General features: G+C 39.9%; 1 protein-coding gene across 1 annotated transcript in view; it reads right to left on the bottom strand.

The window, feature by feature from the left end:
- EPHA3 (EPH receptor A3) overlaps positions 1–18,509 on the bottom strand; it is a 216,041-nt gene extending 197,532 nt beyond the window's left edge. Inside the window, exon 1 of the mRNA XM_059819050.1 lies at positions 18,472–18,509. The gene's annotated coding sequence lies outside the window, so the exon portion shown is untranslated. The remainder of the gene's footprint in view (positions 1–18,471) is intronic.
- Positions 18,510–20,198: the final 1,689 nt, after the last annotated feature.

Raw genomic sequence — 20,198 nt, forward strand, 5'->3', positions numbered from 1 at the left:
GACACGGACCACTGTCAAAACACAAATGAGAGGCAAAAAAAACCTGTTCTCAAAAGAAACTCACAAATTCTGAAAGTGCTGGCACCTGAGACTCCTGGTGAATGGTAACTGTGAAACCTGCTGGTGCTCCCACCCTCACAATACAAAGCAAGACCTTATTCCACAGCTGAGAGAGATCTTTCACCAGCTTAGCACATCAGAACCAAACATAGAAGGAACTAAATAATAATACATATGAACAAACTCCTCTTCCATAAAATTGGTTGCAAATGCTGGAATCCGAAGTCCTAAATTGGTAAACTGTATTCACCAAAAAACTGACAGAAGAGCCCCTTGCAGATCAAGGTACTGATTACTTCAGAAATTCAAGAGCAGAAACTTCACCTCCATTTCTGTTCTTGGGGACGAGGTACAAGAAGCAGAAGGAGGGGAAAGAAAGAGAGAACTTAGGTCTCCATGATGTGATCAATTTCATTCAGGTTAAAAACCTAAAACAATACTTTTAATGAAGGGGTAAATCATTCTCATGTGTGTCTGCGTACCACAAATACCCAATAAAATACAAATCTGCCAAGAAGTAACTCCCACAGCACCCAAACATTAGGACCGCTTTTGCAAATTCCCTAGAAAAGGCAGCCTGCATGTCATCAAACTGCACACACACCTTCCCTGCGTACTCACTTCTCACTCTCCCCCTTCTTGTTTATTGCTTCCTACATAAATACGGAGTCCTTTGCCTTTGCCCCCAGCATCCTTTCCTACCTGCAGTATAAGCTGCATTGATGGAGCAAGAATATTTCTCAAAATTTGGTGCTGGAAATCTTTGCATGACAAAATATGTACGCTGACTCAAAAACATGTCCCTAGAAGTTTGAAGGTGAAAGATGCAGGAAGATAAATGCACAGATGAAAAAAACACTTGCATCCAGAAGAACACAAGCTGACATTTAAAGACTTAAGTAAGTGTAAGAACTAGACTCACGTTTACTAAGTTCTGTGACCCACTGCTGAGCCCTGAATTCGTCTTCATACCACTAGTTTACGAACACTCCTAAAAGGGAGATGCTGTTACTTCTGACAGACAAAAGATGCTACCCATGCGGAAAAGGAAGACATGATATCTTTTACATTAACAAAATGTTTTATATTTCTTCCCTGCATCCACAGAAAAGCCTTCTCATACACAAAACAAAAAAGAGATTTTAAAACTGCTTAAAGAAAGCCAAAATAGCAATTTTCCATAGCCAACTGGACTCAGTCAATTCCTGGATAGATGGATAGAAGTAATACATGTTATACTGCACACACAAGTTTGGTATCAGGTTCTGACATCCAGCCCTTTTATGACTGTGACCGTATCATCTTTTTGCCTCTGTCAGAGTCATTTTTGGGCAAAAATTTAATTTTCACAATGTATACATGACAATTAACTGCTTTCTTTTAGGATTTTCTCTTCAGTGTTCCAGAAAAAAAAAAAAAATCTATCTGTGAAACTATGGCTGAAAGCAGCTGAAAATTAATTCATTGAACAAACTCATTATCAATCAAAACTGTCAAGACTTATGCAGCTCACAGATAACAAGTATGTACTGTAAAGCTATGAAATGGGGGGGGTGTTTATACACAGAAAAGGCTGCATACAGTATTAAATGTATGTAATTTTGCAGTCATCTGTTTTTCAACTACTTTATCAGACAGAAGAGTCGGTGTGTGCATAGCTACAAAGCTACCTGCATTTGCGTGACCTTCATAGAAAAAAAGATCACAGAGAGCTTCTACTATGTTCATAAAAGTGTAGGCAAAGAACTATTAGAATTTTGCTTTATATTGTAATACTTTTGACCAGGATTCTGTATTCATTCTACCCATTAAGGTATCTGCTGAACCTTGGAAAGAGTAATTTTAAAAAAAAAAAAAAAAAGGTAATTCCCAGCAGCAAAAACAGTGTTTTGGAAAGGCACAGAGGTCTCATAGTTGTTTTTTTAATTACTCTCTTCATTGAACAATACAGAAACAACAGACTTGATACAGAGTTAATGTAAGATACAGAGCAATGCCAACTGGTTTAAATCCACTGGTAAACTTTTAAAAACTTTGTGTCTTAGTGTTAAAAATCAGGGCTGATAGTAAATTTTTACTTTGTCAATGAAATAAAATCCTATCTGGATGACACAAGGGCAGTTATGATTCGGGGCAGGCATTACAACAGGATCCAGCAACTGCTGCCTGCCTACCCTCCTGTCTCCCACCCCTACCCTCCACTATGCTTTTCTCATCCCACAGCTACTTTACAGGACCAGTAAAAGGATTCAGCAACTAGCCAGGGAACAACACCCTAATGATACAACATGAAACTCTTGTCAGCTTCAGACAGAATTACAGAGGGCTGCTATGGAAGGAGTCACTGCTCCGAGAGCTGACCGTTCCTCACCTTCACCCTTCAGGACCCCCAGGAGCATAGACAGCCCTTTGGAAAGAAAGGACCGTGCTGCCCTACAGACCCCAGGGCATGAAGCAAACATGGATTCTCTCTCTGGAAAAAAATATTTAATTTGTAGCCATATGGCACTCTCAGTTCACAGCTTGCTCATACATAGCTATAGATTTTAAAGTAAGATTGCATCCTTCATTTTTCTTTTTTGCTCTCTTACTGAATGTCCTCTCTTTAGCTCTTCTTCTCCTTAGTTCCATCTCCTTCTGCGCAACATTTGCTGTAGACATCTATTACATTGTCATCTACTGTTTTCTCCCATATACCTGTTCCTTTCAGTGTACAAAATGCCAAGTGTCACCAAAAAAAGCTAATACTAAACCACTCCCACTATCAGTTAGCCCAGTAGGATCTTTCTTGCATTAGTCTTGGTTTACACATTTTTAGAGATTTGTGGACACTGAAACAATCCTTTAATCTAATTTTGGCTTTATGCAAATTCCACGTTAATTAAATTATTCTGGGTTATTTCTACAATTCTTCACTTTTTCTTTTTTTATTGGCCCATTCTCTCTCAGATAATACAATATGTCTTTATTATTTATTTTGACCTTTTGGCATTCTTACTGTATTATCATTTTAATATTGCCATTAACCATTCCATAACCTTTCCAGTTGCCCAGTATACTATATACGTTGCTCACACCACCCATCAATAAGCATTGCTTATTGCACTTCTGTATTCATTCTCTCTTCACAACAAAAGCATTCATAGCCATTCTGAACCAACAATTTCTCTTCAGACACTTATTTCACCTCTGTCCTTTCCAGCCATGACTTTATCCCTCTGAATGTCCAGCACAAAACGTGGTGCCAAAATATAACCGTTTATATTCATTTCAGTTCATCACATTTACAAAACACTACTCACATTTAGGATGACAGAGGTGGGGGGGGGGGGAAGACTACATTAACTAGTCTCTTTGTTATGTTCAGTGCAGGAGCATTACTTGCATGAAGCCATACTTCACTCTTAGTTGCAATGTAAATCCAACACTATTCCCATGTTTAAAATGGGTTCACAGGTAGGTTAACAACTTTAATACACTGTAGACCCTAGAGCTCTGTCCATCCTTCACTTTGTCCAGAGTGATAGACTTGCTAGGATAGAAGTGATTCTGTCTACTGCTAAGAATTAAGTTTAAGAAATTTATCAGGGTAATTCTTCTAGACATCCTTTTCATTATTCCTCTTCTGGTTTTCTACATAAACCTTTTCAACTACTCCACATTGTTAAAAGCATTCAGATGGGAAGTAACTACGTCAGCTATGGTAATTGCTCTGACTGATGTTAGGAAGCAGAGACCTCCTAACATCATCTTGTCATCTGACATATCCAAGATTAAAAGGTTTCTTTTATATATATATATAAAAAGCAGCAGTTGGTCACTTCTCACTCGCACCTCCAGTATTTTACTCCTATATCACTTTCTTCTATATCATTAACAGCAGAAGTTGTTTTTCTTGCATAATTTTCAAATACTATTAATATTCAAAGCGATTTTTTACTAGGATGCAGAATCACATTTCAGTGGAAAACACAGTGAGCATGTACATACATCCTTAATGTGCTTCTCTCAAATGCAGAATCACATTCTTGAGCTTTTCTAAAAGATGTTAATTGCTAGGAATATAAACATTGACTTTCAAACATGCACCTATTTCTAAGGCTTTTTAAATTCTATCCGTGTATTATGGTTTTACGCAGTGAAACAGAGACGTACATCCTGTGTGGGGTCATACCTATCACTTTCCATTGCATGTCATGTACCATGCCTCAGAAGCCCTCCACAGTCAAAAGGAAGCTTACTGTAACAAGTAATTCCTATGCATGTCAGAACTAAGGAAGCCTGACATCATACAGATTTTCTTCTGGTGCTCATCTGAGTTTAGTTTTACAGATGCAGAGCTTTATGTAAATTATTTTCCCGAGTTGGACATTTGTAATGGCTGTCCTCCACGTAGACACTGCAATGGTTAATAACTGCAGCTTGAGTGGGGCTACTCAATGGAAGACTAAGTCCTTCTTCCATGAAACACAGGAACAAAGTACCTTTGAGACCGATGCTGCCCTGCCCCCTCCAGTCAAAGGTGGCTGAAAGCAGAGAGACAGTCATCGAAAGTTATTAGGGATGGATGAAAAATAACAGAATTTTTATAAAGATTACTAAAACCTATTTCCTTAATAGATCAAGCTAAACATGGCAGGATTCAAGTTTAATATTGTAACTGTGTAAATGGTCATTTTTTTTCAATTATATACTATCATCACTTTTAGTAATACAGTGTACAGAAGCATGTATCTGTATACATAGATGTTCCAGAGATGCACACCAACACCACAGTTGAAGAATGTCCTTGCACTGACAACACACCTCACAGGAGCTTTCAACCTTTGACAGAAGGTCACCAAATCAACTCAAGAATGCTTGTATCTTAAAAGAACAGCTGAGGTATAAAGCAATATAAATGACATTCTTCCAGAATACCCAACTCTGAGCACATACACAGTTAATTCTGCACAATCCATAGCAGAGCGCTGGGTAACACCTCCACACTGTTCTCATCCTACAAGGCTTCAAGAGACTCCAGGCCTGGCACTCAGCTATATTCAGCAAACTCCTCCCACGCAGTTGGTAGAATCTCGCTGTACGTAGCAAGAGGAAACAAATGGACCAAAGCATTCACTAGCAAGAAATGCAGACAGGAAGATTGGTCTGTTCTTCCTGTAACGGTGAAGGAGGGAAATTTCGCGGTAAGAAGATAAGCTGAATGGAATGCTATCGCTCCCAGTTTTGTTTTTCTCTTTTTTCTCTTCCCCTCTCCTTTTTTCTTTTTGTTTTACAAAAATATTTTTATAAATAAAGAACAGAAATTATAAGCAGACTGTTTATTGTCCACTTCCTAGGTCTTTCCTGGATGAGTATTCCTTTTGCTGAATTTGAACGGGCAAATAAAAGGAAAATAATTTGCAAGGTTTTAATTCAAAATCTCTCTTTTACAGAAGAATGCAAAAGGAAGATTTGAATCTGTATATTTAAATCACTTTTTCTAAACAAGGCATAACCAAAGACAAAAAAACCCCAGTGCCCTAGTTACTAAATGAACTTGATTTCTAAATAAAACACATTGCAAGTGGCCATGCCAAAACTCATTTACATTTGGTCACAGCACTGCCTTCAACTCAACTAGCAAACTAGGTTAAACAAACCTACATTTGACCAGTGTCTGTAAATACCTCTAATGTGCACCACTTAAAATGCACATGTTTTTAAAAAGTTCACTTCCAAGCATGTCAGAAACAATTAAATATACATTTTATATTTAACATAAAATAGGATGGCAAACATAATCCTGCAAACTTTTGTAGATCAGTCATTGCAAGAGTCCAAGGGCATACCTCCAGTTCAGATACTTCCTTGCCCCACAGTTGAATTCTTTTTCTTTTTAAAAGAACATAAACACAAAGAGGTTATATACTTAATACAGATTATATACTTAATAACAGAACATATTATTCTTTTCCACCTTCTATATGGAGACCTGCCATTATTCAGATTAAAACACAACTCCCAGTCAAGTAAAACCGTATTTTCCTCAAAGTCAATACATTTCAAGCTACATAACACGAATTGCAGACCTTTCACTTTGTGTCTCTATTAATAGTGGTTTAACCAAGTAAGTTAGCTCTGAGTTCAATGCTGCCCTCCACCTTCTAAATCAAGACATTGCACTACTGCAGTCATATGCAACAACTGAATTTTCAACATGTAGTACACCACATACCTATTAGTTTTCCCAAAATCTTAATACCAACATCCAGCATTTACTTCCTATTTTCAAAATGTTCTCCATTCTCTCAGTTTCTGTTTACATTTTGTTTAACAAAAAAATAAAATCACAAACTCTTCAGGAACTCAGAGGTGGGGTAGTCCACAATCCGCCCTCTGCTACAGCATGAGACAATAGCCTTCTCTCAAAACACTATGTAAATTGAAGATGTGACAGTACTGACATTCAGTAAGTGGTTTGCTCCGAGATTTGGGAACTGTTGCCTGCTCATCCAATCCCATCCTCTCTGCTTAAAGCCAATACCTCTGTTTAGTCATATGTACTTCAGAGAAACTTCCAGTTAGTTCCCACTCTACAAGAGAATAATAACTCATGAGTCCTATGATGCTGGCAAATCAGTCATGTAGTAGAGGAAAAGTTTCCACCTGGGCTGCACATTTATTTTGTGCCCTACTTTCCCACCCCTGCCTGTCCTTCATCCACATAGTACTCTTCTACCAATCTTACTAACGTTCACTCCGCTGGATGTCTTCATTGTAAGAGGATGTTCTAATCCAAAAACCATTTACTTCTGAATATATGCTGCAGAATTACAGTGCCATCAGGAGAAGTGCAGCTCAGCTTCTCCTCTAAACATTTCCTTAGGCTAAAACTCTTCTACATAAATGCTCGACAGTTCAAACATTTATTACCAGGTTTCAGAGCAAAATTAAATTACCATCATGGATACATTATGTTTATTAATAAAGTGTCACAAAAATATTAGTGAAAGCTAAACAGGTAACACAAGGATATCAGGGAACATAAACACTCAAGTTCCAGTAGCAATGTTTGCTTTGCCAGGTTACACATCCCGTAAGTTTGATGGAATGCATTGCACGTTATGTATCAAACTACACAGCCAGGAAGAAAATTAACTTCTGAAGTTCTGGTTGGGAATTTAATTTTGCATTAAGTGAAAAGTGGAAAAGCAAGAAACCTGTTGTTTAAACTTCTAGTAAATATTTACACAGAGGTTCACGAAGGCAGAGTTTTGAACAGATGACAGGCACAAACGTCATTGAATCAGCCTCTGCCGTATGAAGAATGGAGCCAGAGTCACAGGGAAGCTGAGGGTTAACGCAAGCTCTCTCCCTCCCACAGAAGCCAAAGGGTCCTGCCTTTCCTCTGGAACATGAAGGTTGTTGTGGCATCTTTATTGCCTACTGCCACATGGGAAAGAAGCTCCAAGTCTTCCAGATGGAAGGCAGCAGGAATAGCTCCACAAGCAGTTTAAAACCAGGTTGCTTTCTGCAGATTTCAGTCTTGATTCTTCACTTGCCCTCACACCCGACACCTCTCTCCACACAGGCTTTGACTGTTTAATGTCATTCTACCCAGAGTTCTCATCTTCAGTTCAGCTGCCATTACTTCCTTAGCCCTTTTTTTTGTGCCCTGTTCACCCCCAAGAAACATCTGCCTTTTTCTCAAAATCAAAAAGCACTCCTGATGGCACAGGAGTATTTTTAATAAATAAAATCTCCCCTTTAGGCAGAGAATACAAGCTGAAGATTTTTTGCTACCATGGAAAAAGCTCTTGAGATAGGAAAAGGTCTTGAAAACATTCAGATTCCAAACAAACATGTCTCCCATTATAAGAGTTTTTGGACAACAAGCTAGTATAAGACCAGACTTCTCAGTTTTAGGAGCTGTGGAGAAGTAAGCCATGCTATGATGTTATCTTCTCTTTCCAAGAAACATTAACTCCCCCAGAATGCATTTAGCTTCTACTTGTCAAATCCCTGGGTGGTAAAACGGATGTAAAATAAAATATAACATTGCTTGTGAACCGACTGAAACACTTGATCAGTTACATAGATAAGGCACCTACATTTCTACTTCATACCATTCCCGGATTTTTTCTGCCATCCTAGTAGAGGTTTTCCACATGTTCATCTCCCCACTTAAGGGAGTTACTCTGGCAATGAGCACGGCATCGTAACTAGTAAGACTGCTCAACACCAAGACAGTTAGAGAACAAAAGCACATGATGTGAGGAAGCAGGGCTTGTTCAGTTTTATAAAGAGAAAAAACTAAGGAGTAATCTAATTGCAGACTGCAAGAACTTGAAAGGGACTTAACACAGACGAATTCTCCTCAGTAGTGGCAGATGGTGTAAGAGGAGAAAACAGCCACAAACTGCATCTTGAGAGATTCAGGTTAGGTATCGGGCAGAATTCTGTCCAGCAGAAGCCTGTGCAGCACTGAAACAGGCTGCCTGGAGGGGCTGTGGTATCTCCATCCTCAGAGGCTTCCAAGAGTCTGCTACCCAAAGCTGTAGCTTTGTTGACCTGATACAACGTTAGCGATAGTTTGAGCTGGAGATTGGATGGACTAGATGGACAACATTTTACGATTTCTCTGATAAGCTACATCTCTGAAGCTGAGACACTCTCTAGTTTCAAACTTTAAAAAAGATTCCAAGTGAAAAGTAGATTCTGATTTATACCCTTCTGCAGCCTGATCCATAACCAACACTAACATTATCAACATCTCCCACCAGTCATAATTTTGGGGCAACATCAGAACTTGAAACAAGTTAATCCACCACAATTTTTTTGTCAATATCAATGAAGTCTAAACAGGCCCTAACTAAAGGATTGTTGGTCAAAATCTACCTGTAATGTTCAAAGACAAACGATAAAGGATACAAAACCCATAATTCCTACCATTCCCCAGCTTTTCTATACTGAAAGCGCTGTACATGAATATTGACATCCAGTTTAGAAAGTAAGCCTCAGCTACTGTAAACAGTAACTGTCCTGTAGATTTAAAAGATTCACTTTGGGTTTAGGTTTTTATTTTGTTTAAAAACAAGAACACAGACAGAGCGATTCCAACTTTTTTCCCTGGAGTCTAACTAAAATCAATTGTCAGCCCCTTGAGGGAGGATGGTGTTGACTGCCCCTACTTGTCTGATGTAACAGCACATAAACCACATAGCAGCACAGCACTCATCCATACGTACATGTGCTAACAGACAACTAGCAATCATTCTGCGTGTCTTAATTACCCATTGGAGCCTCTGAAAATCCAACAGCTGGAAATACAGTTCTAGTCTGAGAGACATCGAGGAATAGCAGTTAGGCAGGGAAAACTAACACACAGATGCAAGGACCAAATGTCACAGAGCAAAACTCGCAGATTTCATCACCATATTATGTGTAAGATAGTATCTACACACAGTGCAAAGAGCCCTTAACCCCAGCATATCCTTCATAGAGCTCAGCCACTGATTAAAAGCAGAACACAAGCACGAAACATGCATTCCACCATAACACCTTCCGCTCCAAACCAAACCAAGTACATGAAGACCTTCAGTAATCAGCCGCTTGGTACGTTCTGGAGCTGGACGGCACACCTAAAGGGAAACCACAGCAGCTGCCTAAAAGGACGTGCCAAGCCTAACCATGCGGGAGCCAAGAGGCGGCGGCCATTAGCCCACGCCCCGCCATCGCCCGGGGGCCGAGCGCCGCTGGCAGGCACAGCCCGCCCCGGCCCGGCGCGGCGCAGCGGGCGGCCGCGCTGAAGGAACAGCGCCACCTGCCGAGCCGCCCGCGCCGCTCCCGGCGCCGGGACGCGCTGTGGGCAACGGGGCGGGTGGGCGGCCGGCCGGCGGGGAAGGGAGGAGCGGGGAGGCCGCGGGCGCTGGGCCTTCTCGCTCGGAGCGAGCCGCGGCAGCCGTGCTCTGCTTGCTGAACTCGCGCCTCCTCCTCGCTTTTGAATAATGCTACTAATAATAGGAGGGCCGTAACGTAAGTGCCAAGTGCTATCTGAAACGTTGTCCTAGCCCCCTCCTAAAGTTGTTAACCCTCCCTCAAGGCAGCCCGTGGCCTCCCGCCACGGGAGGAAAGCCGGCGGAATCCCACCGCCGCCCGAAGGGCTTAACCACGGCCGCCCGGGAGGGCTGCGAGGGGAACGGCTAGGCGGGTCAGACGCCCGCGACCCTCCTCCTCCAACACCCCTCCCGACCTGACAGCGCAACGCCTGGCTGACCCTCCGCCGCGCTCCTCCCTTACGGGCGCCCTCGCCCCGGGGAAGCCTGCCGCGCATTTGATGGCGGCCCCGCGGCTGGCGAAAGGCCCTGAACCCCGCCGGGGTCCCGCGGAGGGGGGCCCCGCCTCACGGTCAGGCCTGCGCGGGACAGCCGCTCCAACGGCCACAGCTCGCGCCGCCGTTTGGGCGGCAACGGCCCGCAGGCTCTGAGGGAGGCAGGGAGGGAGGGAGGCAGGGAGCTCCCGCCACGGCCTTCGCCCTGGTGTCCCACGTCCCTCCCGGCGGCTGCTCACCTGCCCTCCAGCCGCGGGACCAAGCCTGCCGCTGGCCGCAGCCCTGCCGCCGCCCGGGGCCGAGCCGCTGCCGGCGCAGGGAAAGGAAAGCGCTCGCCCCGCCGCCCGCGGCCGCCCGTCGGGCCGGGAGCTGGCGCACCTCCTGCCAGCGCTCACCTGTGGGCGAGCAGGCGGCTTCTCCCCCTTCTTCGTCTCACGTTTGCGAAAGGCTAACGGGAAGGCCTGGGAACTCGCTCTGGAGAAGTTAAAGTGTGCGAAATTAGGAAATTAATTAACAGAATCCTCAGGCTGTTTCCACAAACAACTTCTTAAGATTGGGGGGGAAATTAATGAACATCCAGGTCTGCTGCCTAGAAGCTACTGTATTCTCAGTCTCACTATTTCAGTGTAAGAGCCAGCAAACCATCAGTGCACTCACACGCCTACTTTCCAATACTTTTTAAAAGAAGAATTTTAAATCGTAGCAACTACTATTCTAGATGGACAATCATTTCACACTGAATATTTTCAGAAATTGGAGGGAAAAAAACAGGAAAAAAAAGCATCCAGAATAAGCTACCTACCAAAACTATTTAGACTACAAAAAATAATGCACAACCACAGCAAAGCTATCAGGCGAAAACGTTTACGGGCATTTTTAACTAGAGACTGTAGTTACTCCTCTTGTGGTCTTGATGTTATAAAAACAGTCTTAAAATCAACTGTAGTGAGCCCCTGTGATAAATAATGTTGCATTTCATGACAGTTACGGTATTTACTTTGTTCTAGTCTGGTTTATTCAAATAAATTCAGCACAAAAGAAAATGAATAAAATTATAAAGTAAGCGTTTCTTTACAAAGGGAAAAATATCTCAGGGCGATCAGGCCATTTGTGAGAACTTCTCACAAACGGCCTGCGTTTATGCTGACAGGGCTGACAGGAATAAAATTCTGCCCATGAGAAGAATGATGTCGTTTCTAAGCTTTGAAAGTTAAAAAGAAAAATTGGAGGCTGAAGTATCTGCAATTCCAACTCTAAATAAGATCTTTATTTAACTCTTGGAATAGAAGCCAAAACTTGCCTTTTTTTTTAATTTGAAACCACAGAAAACTGATACCCAACCTTCAGCAACCTATTACCAGTAAGTAAAATGACTGATGAGGCTAATGAAATATGGGGTTTCTTTCCATATTTTTCATTACAAAAAATGGCACAAGGACATTGCAGTTATTGTACATTTAGGGGGTTTTTTGTTGTTGCAATTTTGGGGGTTTTTTTAAATAGAAATCTCAATTTGAAGTAACGTGGTAAAAATGCTAGTTTCAAAAGATAGGGGAAAAAAAGGCTTTGTTCCCCCCTTAATGATGATCACAGAACAGAAATTAGCAGACTTGTTACTTCATGTCAAGTTAAAAGCTGTTTTTAAAATGTACCAAAACACAGTACCATTATGATCATACTAAGTTTTTCAAATGAATGCAATACAGACTACAATTATTAAAACAACACCTCTAAAGAGCATCACAGTGCTCCACATTTTAAAAAGGCAGTTCTTTCTAGTAACAATTCACAACAAGAGACAGTCGTGAATGTAATTCTGAAGTAATACATGTGATCTTTTTTCCAAATAATTTCCCCCATTTGTTTAGCTTTTTTTATTTAAACTTCTATTTTAAATGCACGCTTAATGCAAGCAGCTGAAGATAGTGCACAGATGAAACAAGAGTCAAAGCCAGCTAAAGTACACCAAAAGTACATTCTACCCTTGACTACTCACATACTGCTTCTGAAGACATCAACAAAACTTTCATAGTACATTCAGAAAGCAGTACTAAGCAACGCTATCATCAGTTTAACACTATTCATATAATTAAAATAATCATCTGGCATATCTCATAGCTTTATATTGCTAAGTCATACCTATTAGAAAGGGGAAAAAAGGACAGTATAAATAAATCTATTTTTCATCATGTTCAGATTCATGTAAAAGAAGAACCCACAGAGTGAAAAAAGCACCATTCCATTCTGACTCAAGGCTCTGAATGTGAATGAAAATATTTTAGTTCAAAAGAGGTGCATTTTTAAATGTCCCTCTCCAAAGCAAAATCATTCACTTTACAGTAATAAAAATAAATTCAAATACTTTTATTCTAGTAGGAAGAAAACAAAAAGTCTAAAACCAGAAATAGCACATGCTTGACTACAGAAAATTGGAGGTGAAGAGAAGAACTTCTGAAAGCCATAGTAAAAGTGCTCTTATTTTTCAACACCATCTCTTTCATTATTTTGAAAAAAGGAGAATAAAATGAAACAAATATACTTTCAATGCACCCTAAAAGCAATTATCTTAGTGGGAAAAAAAAAAGAGGAGAGTATATTAACCAAAAAAAATTACTTTCTCAATCAGCCATTCAGTGTAAAACAAAACAAAGTCTATGATTCACAAAAAGAGAATCCCAAGTGGTTCGTTTGACTTTCCATTGCCAAAATAGTCTGTCTGCATTTCAGGCCTGATACACAAGTCGTGAAAGGCAGGGTGACAATAGCAAATACATAAAGTTGCAAGGAGACCAGAGCTCAGGCAAAATACAGATAAATCTTGGTTTTAACAGAATGCATTGTTTTAAGAAGCACTAAGGAAATTCCACTGCCAAAGACTAGGAAAGTGTCTAACAGTAGAACATGCCCATTTTCATTCTGAAAAAAGTACTTAATTTTTTATTTTACAAAGATACCCTTCAGTTTCAATCTTTTGTCTCATACCAATTGTTTGATATTATTTGTTTTGCTTTGAAACTTATTTTCACAACCACCTGGTGATTTTGCTAATGCTCCACACTTCAAATACAGTATCACTTAGAAGTTGACAAGATAAGTTTGGTGTCTCAGACAAAAAATGAATACAGACCAAGATGTCAATCGGTATCAAAAGAAAATTAAATTTAGGTTGTTTCATAAAATTTTGTATTTGTTGGCCAGTTTCAAGGTTTTTTTGATGGCTCAGCTGTCCTAAGATTCTGCAGTGGTGTGAAAGTAAGAGACACATGTAGGGGTGAGAAACTTTCTGCGTGCCCAGCTGAGGGGAAGGCTGAAGTGTGACACCAGGAAACCCACCAACATTAAGGACCTACTGCAAAAAAACCCTTCATTCACAGGACGCACTTAACCACGAGACACAAAGCTGCAGGAAAACAAACCTCATTATCTCCACCGCTCATGGAAGTACTTATTAATCTTGAAAACGTCTTCCATATAAACAGAGAAACTTTCCTTTCCCAGTGGCCTGAATAACTGATTCTTGAATGCAGCTTATCTGAGCGCACCTTAATGACAGGCAAAAACATAACTGCGCAAGTTCTCCTCTACCTTCATGTAGTCACAAGTGATATCCAAATGCTTATTTTGTCACAGTCTTCTGCAGTCACTGTGTCCATGCAATCCCACAAAAAGAGGCCAAAAAGTTTTTACAGTGCCACACATTAGCCGACTAATGAAACTGGAAGAAATGCAGCCAGGGAGACTGCCACTGTCATGAGTAGGCAGTAATACAGTCTAACGTGACAAACTAATTTCAGGCTTTTGAAATGTAAGAAAGGAGGCATTTTCCTCATTTTCATTTGGATTTCTGGATTCTAACCCAATTTCAGTTGATGGAAAAAACTCTCATTAATCTCAGTCATGCATGCTGTAGCCTTCCTAGCACAACACAAACTATTACAGAAGCAGGGAATGTTATCCTTCTCTAATACTTACGAACCAGTTTCCGTTACTGAGATGATCGGCTTGCTTTGTCAAAACGATCGTAAGAGCGACTACTAAGAAAAAGCAAAGTTATTCACACCAGATTTTCGAAGCACTTCAGTGTACAGTCACCATCTGAAGTACGTGCTCAAAAGTTCAAGGTACTGAACACGGCCAGCTCTCCAAGTCAGATGGTTCTGAAGAAACTCGGGGACCTAGAAAACTTCTGTCACGATCAAAGACAGTATCTTTATTTCCCAGCCAGTGCTTTAAAATTTTGCCTGCAATTTACTAACTTTGGTCACATACAGAATAGGTTGGGGTTGGTTTTTTTGTTTGGTGTTTGTTTGGGTTTTTTTGGCTTGGTTTGGGTTTGTTTTTTTAATTATGTATTGCATGACAACAATAAATGCCAGAGCATTTTTTTCTCCAGCTACAAGCAAAACAAGAGAAGCATGATTTCTCTTTTACTTTTCTACTGACTATGTAAAAAAACCCAAGTGCCCACAAATTTCAAGTCCATAAATATGAGTAATAAACATGTAAAGTTCAAGTCACAAGTTGGGTGACTGCAGAACGACGTGCTGCGATTATGTCACAAATACATCTTCTTTTTTCAAACTTCCCAAAGAACATGGAGATAGTAAGCAAGATGTTTCTAATTTGACTCCAAAAAAAATGATGCTGAAACCAATACAACTACTCGCATGAATATGCAGAGCGGGATTTAGACTGTACTCTCTTTGTCCTGTATGAATTATCCATCACATTTCTATTGTACATTACTAAAGTGACTTGCTTTTTTATCTTCCCAACCCCCACATCTGTGCTGCTGTAATTTACGTGAATTGCAGTTAATGATCACTTGCGTTATGCTTAATCAGCATATCAATAATATACTCTGCACAGACTAAGTAGCTCTTCTTTCTTTCCCCTTTAATGAAACCTATAGAAATGGAACTGGTATTTGACTGATTGGCATTACAAAAAGGTTGCCTAGGCAGGTGCTGGAGATAGTAGTACAGGATACAGGCCTTGTGGCTGCTGCCAATCATGCTCAAGCATCAGCAAAGCCCGCTATTATATTTTTTAATTCCGTTGCCTTGCTATCTAGAGGGGCTGATGTTTTCTACTTAAGAGATTTTAATGAGCTTGACCAGGTCAGTGTTACTGATGCCAAGACTGTGGCTGTGTGGGATGGTTCAAGGAGAGATCACATTCTTACAGGGTGATATTATTAACCATGGTCTAAAACACCGCCATTAGAGTGTTCTTATGTGGGATACAGAAATCTCTGAATCCAAATGAGCTATAAATCTTAACACGAATATTCAGGAATCTTTGGAAAGCTGTTATTATATATGCCCAAGTTGAAGCAGACTTAATAAAGAAGAACCATTGAATGCTGAAAATGACAACCAATTTGGGTTGTTTTGCCAGAAATCAATAATACCACGTATCGATAAGATAAAATTATTAACCTAGTAAGAGGTTTATTAAACACTTTGGATAAATTATTTTTAAAAATTCTGAAAGTCACCAGCTCCAGTATACTAACATTTATAGCTTCAGATGAGAACGCTGCTGCGTGCCAGAGAAGAACTGGCACGACACCAATATTCTCATTTGTGAATCACAGCCTCAAGTGTAGCTCTATTAGCTTTACCTTGTAAATCACCACTATGCTATTAGCAATCTTTCAATATGATGTGACATCTTTATTATAATGTTTTTTCACTAAAGTTTAAGTTCATATTTTAGTTAGCTCAGAGACAGATGCAGCCATATTTACTAGGTTTAATTAATTGACTATAAATAAAGGGCTGTAAAAAAGAAGTCATCTCTTCCACATGATGTTCAAGTTGTCATCATTTTACAGCAAAATACCAATTCAGATAGGATAGATGTTACTATTTCTATACTTTACATTCACGTTTCAATACGTAAGCTTAAAATTTCACGATATTTTGAAGGCTACAGTTTAGAGTCTCAGTTCTCTTACAAAAACACTCACAGTACATGATCTACATGAATTTACTACCATGCAATTTTTAACTAGGGATTTCATTAACTTGTAAGAACATCAGTACAATTCCGTGATTTACTTTCGTTTCGGTATCTGTGGATATTACAGTAAATAGGAACAGCATGCACAGACATACACAAGTTGTGCTGGATTTACCTGTCAAAAACTTGCAGAAGCTAATAAAATTGCTTTGAGGGATCTGGGGGCCCTTTTTGGTGGGGGTAGCACATCTGTTTTTCTTATAGCCCTCAAGATACCCTGTATCATTCCCTACCAACTGCTTTAGGTATCCAAGGCAAGAGAGGCACAGCTGCAGGGAACAGAGCAGTAGATCTGCACAGCTGCAAGGAGACGAACAGAGCAGAAGAGTAAAGCAGAGGAGGGCAGGACAGCTGGGAGAGAAACAAAAAAAAAAGAACAAATGCAAGTGGAGACATAAAAACTGATGAGCTAGAAATTGCTGGAGAGTTCGCTCTTGGACATCCTGTTTATAGAGGTTTCTTATTGGGAAAAGTCAGCAGGAACAGCCACTAGAAAGAAACATGAACCCTCTTCCCACTTCTTCCCCATGAGAATGTAACAATTTGTTCAGAGACACAGAGAGAGATCCACGTATAAACTCAAAAAATAAACCAAGCCTTAATCCTTAAATACTGCCAAACACCTGCATAACACTTAATATCAAGAAGGCACTACTTAAGTATTAACAACTGAATTCCACAAGGCAGAGATGTAAAAGTACCATGACCACTAATCTCTGTAAAAGTGATAAAGGTGAAGCCACAGCTTGTGCAAAGCTGCAGAAGAATCAAAAAGCGGATGTTCACGATCCTACAAACAAACTGATAAGCAAATACCTGCCAACACCGAGAATTCAGAAGGCAGTTGGTTTGGAAAGAGTACAGTTGCTGGACTCTCAGCTAGCAACTCCTCACCCTTATCAAGACTAGAGACAACATTTCCCAAGGACTGAGAAGTGGCAGCACTCTCTGGCAGAGGTTTACTCGTAGGGTAGAAGACACAGGCAGGCAGACACTCACAAAAACTTCTAGGAGTTGTCATCCTAAAGGTAGGAAACCAAAATAAGACTGCCATACAGGAAGGAAACAAAGCACCATGAGGGTAGGCACAAATGACAGAGGACAGCAAAAGAAGGAGCCACAGGTCTCCAAGTGCCTTCTTTCAGCAAAGACTTGATGGCACAGACTTCTCTGAGGGCGAGGAAAGCTCCAGACACCAGGGCTTCCACCTGCCAAGTGGTTTTTTTTCTTGTTCGGGGGGCAGAATGCAGGAATGCAAGAGCCTTCTTGCATATCTGCACTATGCAATGGAGAAAGAGCATAATGGGTTGTTCCTACACACAAACACACATACACATTCCACAGAGACAAGAGGTTGGGAAGTGACCATATATCACAGCACCAGTGGACAGCTATGCACTGATACTAAGTCATCAAAAATTTTAAAAAGAGATTGGTGGCAAATGCTATGTAAAAGTGATGGAGTTAGCAAGTTTGAAAGGACAAATGCTCTAAGACTGCACTTTTACTTCTCCAAATAGAACACCTAGTTTCATTAGATCTGGATACAAGGTAAATAAAAAAAGAAAAACAACCCTCAAGAACATCATTTAGACATTTCTTTAATAACATTTTAACTCATAAGTAACAGTACTTGAACAATTCAGTACACAAGTTATTAAGTACTTACATCACCCGCTTATGTCCACACATTTTTCACCTTCCACGACTTCCATGTGAATAAATTAGCAAGTAATACTATGAAACAGTCCCATGATATCTTTCAGAAATACACATTGCAATATAAGACGGAACAGTACCTAAAGACAATTTTTTTTTGTTCAATGCACCTCTTGCTTTCCTTTTCTCCAATAAGAGTGAGCTCTTCCTAGGGATTACATGCAGTGCAATGTATGTTCTAAAGGGAAGGCACCATATTTATGTAAGCCATATATTGCTCGTTTAGAGCAGAATATTTTTGAAGCTCCAAAGAATCAGCACTACTGCACGGTGTCCTCTGAAGAGGAAACAATGGTTAAATAGCACATTGGTCTGTAGCAGCACTTTTCCATTTCACAGTCTAGTGAACTCACCCCATGTGATGGGTAGGAGATCCAGCCCAGCTCCCCTTGAATTGTTTTTGAATCCAGCAGATTAACTACAAAAGAAGACAAAATGAAGAGGAATGAGTTTTATTTGCCTCTGTCCAGTTAACCTCAGTTACCCGTACCAAAAGATGTGTTTATTTGGGGACCTTGTGAGCAGTTGATTTGTTCAGGTGGCCTGGCAGTTAGCTACAAAGAAGAAAAAGACAGACAAATGAGAAGGATCATCTTGTTTATCTTAAAACATGGTATGAACAGCAGACGGGGAACTTTTCAAAACAAAAAAGTGACAAAAAACAAATAATGGATTGCTGGCCAAATTAATTACAGCAGGGGGTGGGAACAGAGCACTTCTATCAGCTGCACAAACTGCAGCGTTCTCCCCTTGGACGCCTGAAATTTGGGTCAATGCATCGAACTACATAGGTGAGATGTGAATATTTTAATCATTATTTGATTAAAGGCCTGTATTTGGCATATATAATTTTCTCAGTATACAGGAGTAAATAATGAATGCTGATTAAAGTCTTTCCTGCAGTTCTTTCTTCCTTCTCATCTAATTTGTTCTCAAATTGTCTTGCAGTAGTGAAGTGTTTTCTAAATGTCATGTGTAACACATTAGATACAGAAGTAATTATTTACAACATTATAAGTTCAGACAAACCTACTTTTAAAGAGGGTCATCAATTAATTGCTAATCTTGCTGTTACCTTTTTTTTTTTAGAGGCATGCAACAATTTTCAGAGAAAGAAGGAAGATTTTATTTGTAAATAGTCTGATATAGACATTTTCCAGTCAATCAAATCACAGTGGTTTTCTAGTCATTTCAAAACATGACAGGTATTTAAAATAAATAAAAATTAAGGGATTTTCTTCTTTGGTATTTACTTACTTGGTTTTTTAGAGGCACAAAAATAAATTCTGTCCTTAATCCTGCCCATATAGTCTCCAAGTGCTTAATCACACAGTTCCCTAACCAACCATTTATTTATTAACATGAAGCAGAACAGGTGAATTGATACAAAATATTATACAAAAAAAACAGCCTATATATAAATAAAAACCAATGAAGTATTAGTACACAACATAATAACACTGTTCGCAACTGCACTAATCTGTGCACCTTCAATATTTATTATCTGCAATTTGGGCTTACTTTCGTTGCCCCCCGGCTTTTTTTTTTTCCTTTCAATGTGGAAATTACTGACAATGAGAAAAGAAATAAATCCCATCATATGCAAGGGAATTTTAACACCTGCGAGTGATGGATCTATTAGAGGTAGCCACTGCAGCAGTCTGAGCAGCTTCAGCTTCTATTTGTAAGCCTGAAAGGTTGTCACTGCTCCCAGAACCAGATGATCTGGGTATTGGTGCTCACAGAAAATAAAAAAATAGGACTAGGAAGGGAAAAAATGAGGGAAATTATCTATGAATCTGCTAAGCTATCTGTATTATTTCATCATTCTCCTTTTAATTGCTGTTTAATTTTGGACATCACTTTAAAAAAATGCCTATGAAGGCATCTTTTTCCTGTTACTGGGATGTACAGGAGGAGACACAGAAGAGAAAAACAGGTGTACAGTATTAGAAATAAGACCATGTTATAAACAACCACAAATATACACATTTGTCTACATTTGTGTGCATATGCATTTGTGTTGTGTATATATGCAGTGCTATAGTACCCTGAACGAGCTGCTCTACTGTGTGAGGAG

Source organism: Gavia stellata, chromosome 1 (genome assembly GCF_030936135.1).
Source record: "Gavia stellata isolate bGavSte3 chromosome 1, bGavSte3.hap2, whole genome shotgun sequence".
Taxonomy (NCBI): domain Eukaryota; kingdom Metazoa; phylum Chordata; class Aves; order Gaviiformes; family Gaviidae; genus Gavia; species Gavia stellata.